The sequence below is a fragment of the Miscanthus floridulus genome, chromosome 16 (genome assembly GCF_019320115.1).
Source record: "Miscanthus floridulus cultivar M001 chromosome 16, ASM1932011v1, whole genome shotgun sequence".
Taxonomy (NCBI): Eukaryota; Viridiplantae; Streptophyta; class Magnoliopsida; order Poales; family Poaceae; genus Miscanthus; species Miscanthus floridulus.
Genome location: NC_089595.1, coordinates 28,480,284 through 28,484,813, shown reverse-complemented (window position 1 = coordinate 28,484,813; position 4,530 = coordinate 28,480,284). Strand labels below are relative to the sequence as shown.

The window sequence follows — 4,530 nt, the reverse complement described above, 5'->3', positions numbered from 1 at the left end:
CCACCAAGCCGTCTAGGAGACGGCGATCACTAAGAGTAACAAGCACGAACTCTCACTTGACCACAACAAGCCTAATGAGAAGGGTGGATGCACACTTGCTACTCTCCTTGCACTAATGAGGCCTTAATCTTGGATTCTTAAATCTCAATCACCTCACGAGGCTCTTGCTCTCCTTAGCACTCTCAAGGGTGTTTCTCAGCTGAACAAATTAGCAAGAGACCCCCCTTGAATGAATAGAGGAGGTATTTATACCCCCACATTCAAAACGAACTGTTAGGAGGTTGAGTCAGCACTCTGCGGGGTGATCGGACGCTCCGATCAAGGTGACCGGACGCTCCGATCAATTGTCCCCACCACAGAGCCGTTAAGTTGCGACCGGACTCTGACCTGAGTCCGGTCAGCACTGATCGGACGCGTCCGGTCACAAAAACTACTCTATGGAATCTTACTGATGTTGACCCGGTCACTTCGCTGTTCAGCGTCCGGTCAGTTACCGGATCCTGACCAGCGTCCGGTCAGCACTGACCGGACACGTTCGATCAGGAATTTCCCTCTCTAGAACCTCTCTGTAGTTGACCGGACTCTGGCACCCAGCGTCCGGTCACTATTCACTCAACGTCCGGTCGCAACCAGACGATTTCTGTTTTGTCAAATAAACTGACCGGACTCTACTGCCAACGTCCGGTCATAACCGTATCAACGTCCGATCAACATTTGACCCTCCATTCACTTCCAACTCGAAATCATATGTGAATGAAGTTTGCTCCAATTGATCTTAGGGCTACTTCGAAGCTACTTAGTGCTAGTTTTGACAAGTGTGCACCACACCTAACGCACTAGACTCACCTAGGTCAAGCTACTAGTCTATACCCCCCCTTAATAGTACGGCCAAAGGAAAAACAAAGTCCTAAACTACTCTAAGTGTCTCTTTAATACCAAACGACACTTAGAACTAGTCTATCTTTAACCTTGTCGTCCATCCTTTGAAAACCAAAACGATTTCCATCGTAGGAGCATGACAACCATGATTGCCCAATCAATTTTCATTACCATGACCTAACTTAATTGCCTGTACAAAACACACGTTAGTCATAGTAATCTCGTATTGTCATTAATCACCGAAACCCAACTAGGGGCCTAGATGCTTTCAGCTTGAACCGGCAGTGATATGTGGCCGTCAAGCCAAACCCGGTTAGAGACACAAACCGACAGTGATAGTTGTCATCACTGCCGGTTCGGTCACATCCCAAATCAATTTCTGGTTTTTAGAGCCAAGAACCGGCAGTGAAGGGTCAACACTGCTGGTTCTCCTAATTCCGGCAATAATGAGGCCGACTGTGAAGTGCTATTCTGTAGCAGTGAAGGTGAGCATTTAATAAAACACACTAGTTTTTCCACGAAGTACATAGCGCCATGTTGTTACTCTCTACTTTTTCGTAAGATGTTTCAAAGTGAACTGCGGCGAAGAGTTAAGAATGACCCTAGGTCATGGATGTCGAATTAGTTGTAAACAATACAAAATATTTACATAGTTCATCGTATAAAAAGGCCAAAGCATATATGAAATTAAATTCATAGCCTTCTATTGGTGGCTATTTAGGATCATGGTTTACTGATGAAGAACATACACAAATATAACTCAGGAAAGAGAAACAATATAATGCAGGAGTAATTAAAGCACATTAACAGCATCAAGGTATGGAAGTTGCAAGAATTTGACATCAAGTTCTGGATGGTTTAATGTTTGGTCGTCATCCAACGAAATAGTCCCAAAGTGAGCAAATACGAAAATGTTAAAAGAGTAATCCAAATTATCCAAAAGCAGGCCTGACGCAAGTAATTAAAGGACTGACTGAAAAGCAAGCCTTGTCCACGTTACAACTGGTTTGAGATCAATCAATCCTTGCGTGCACACACAAAGTGGTTCGATCTGGGACTGTTCGGGAGGCTGTAAACGATCGTGGATTATTTATTGCTGGCTGGTTTAGTGTGAGAGAAAAACACGGTTCCTGGCTGAAAATTTACGATCGTTTACGAGCAAGCGAACAGGCTACTGATACGGACTTTGACCTCGATATAATCCTTATCTTCTTCTCGAAGAACGGCATTGGGCACAATGAACTGGAAGTAGACGTCAGGGCTGGGCAGGCCATTGGAGAGGTCCGTGCACACTACATTGAACTCCGACGACTGGGAGTGCCTACGGCACAACCTCCCAGCGTCTCTCGTGAATGCTAGCTCGCATTGCGTCGACACCAGCCGATCAACACCGGTGGCAATGGCAGGAGCTGTGGCTGTGGCACGACGAGGACGAATGCAGAGCACGGAGATGGCACGGCCGAGCCGTTCCTGCGTCACGTTCAGAAGGAACATGCACGGGACGCTGCGGGATGTGGCCCCCGCTTGGTCACCGTTGTCATCGCCGCCATGGTTCGCGAGGACGAAGAAGTTGAATCCTACACGCAGGCGGATGCTGAATGACGTCGCCCTGGCCCTGAACTTGGTGGTGTACGGCCAGTCGTGTGCACCGGCGAAGTGGTCGAGGAGAGCGGCTATGGAGCCAATGAATCCGCACGACTAGCCGGGACAGTGACACGGCGCGTGCGGGCACACCTGGCGGTGGCTTTCCTCGCCGTGATAGGGAGGCGTAGCGTCGCAGCCGTAAGCCGCGTACGGGCATGGGACGCGGATGCAGTCCACGAGGTGCTCCATGGCGTGGCACCGGCGGTAGCCTCGCGTGGCGACGCCGCGACATGACACACGCCGTTCCCGGTGGCCTCCAGCTTGTCGCGACAGGTCGGGCACACCACGTGCCCCAACTCGCACTGCGTTTTCCGGCGAACTTGTTTCAACTCTCAAGCAATACTCGATATGCGTATGTTTACCGATTCGAACACGAAAAATAGAAATGTGAGCGTGTACCTGGAAGATGGGAGGGCTGAGCGCGAGGAAGCAGACGCCGCACTCCAGGGCGTCGGCATCACCCACCGTCACGTTCGCCACTGCGGTCCTCGTCCTAGCACGCACGTCTGGCGTCGCCGCCACCGCCGGTGCCGGTTCATGCGAGCCTTCATGTTCGTGAATGCCGAACCACCTGCTCCTTGTGCTTTTCTTCAGGTTCTCCACCATAACGCAGTCCTCGCTTTTCTTCCTCCGCTTGCTCTGCTTCTATTGACAGCATGAAAAAAAAAATACTTTCCACAATCGACGGAATGGAAAAGAAATACACTTTACACAATGTGCTCACCAAAATCACTGAACCGGTCCGTATAGAACTGACGGCACTGAATCGGGCCGCGGCGGCTCGAGCTGCACGCGACTGGTGACGTTGCGCCTGGTGTCACGAGAAGTTGCTGCCGCTGCCGCCGTCATACCTCCTTCCTTTTCCGACCCCATTTATACTGTAAATCAGTCCCGACAGGCGGCCGCCTTGCCAGGAGACTAGCCGCCGGCCGCCGGCCGCCGGGTAGTAGGGACTAGGGTTAGCTGGGTAAGGAAGGATTGGGGAATTGGGGCTGTGTCCGAGACCGTGAGGCGTCGGGAGGGTCACGGCCCACAGTCGTTAGAACGGGTGCGCGCCTGCGCAGGCGTAGCCTAATTGGGCCTTGTGGGCCGACCTGGGAGGCGCCTTCTCGAACTATAAAATCAGTATTTTTATTACCCCTGCAATTTTAAAACGGTTTATATTTTTTTACATTTTATTAGATGGTTTTGCTGAGGTAACGTCAACATATACTAATTATAATAGATAATGAGAGCTTCTACTATCAAATAAGCACCAAAATAAGTCCATTAAGATTCAAACAATTGGAAGCTTCCCACCATAAGATAGAGTATGATTTCAAAATATATATATATATTTCAAGGTAAAACAAATTTTCTAAGATTAAGCCAGATTTTAGAAAATGTAATTGCATTATTATTCCATGTAAAGATATCATTTCTACATCAGCTCATCTTCAGATCAGTCGATGTAAGAGTGGTCTTCGATATTTTATTCTTGTGGATCAACGTTAGCGAGTGTTTCTCCGTAATGAATTCAAACTGTGTAGTCCATACAAAATCTCGCACAATCAAGTGTGATCTGATGATTGTCACATCTTTCCATGCGAGATGGTTCTTGCAATCGCTGCACAGACAAGGAATTTTGATTTTGTTCTCGGTCATCATTACATTCTTCTTTGCGGCTTTAATAAATATATCCACTTATTATCGAAAACCTGGCTTCCACCTTAATGAACCATGCATCCATGAGTTATTTTAGTCCATCTTTTCCGACATAAATGAATAGTGAAAAGGATTAATTGAGATTTAACAATCAATACTAATCAGGAAGAATATAATTATATATATAACAACATAATAGTGGAAGGTCATTCTTATTTCAATTATAAATAAAATTGACTAACATATAAGGCTTTCAGAGGCCATCCCACCATCTATGGGTTAATCCTTTTAAGCGAAGCAAGGATGAGAGCAAAAGTGGGCCAGTGGTAGGTGCGCTTCACTCAACATGCAGAGTGGATCTGA

The 4,530-nt window shown here is 47.6% G+C and overlaps 1 pseudogene; it reads right to left on the bottom strand.

Moving 5' to 3' along the window:
• Nucleotides 1–1,721: 1,721 nt before the first annotated feature.
• On the bottom strand, nucleotides 1,722–3,509 carry LOC136509870 (E3 ubiquitin-protein ligase SINA-like 7; annotated as a pseudogene).
• Between the last annotated feature and the right edge of the window lie 1,021 nt (nucleotides 3,510–4,530).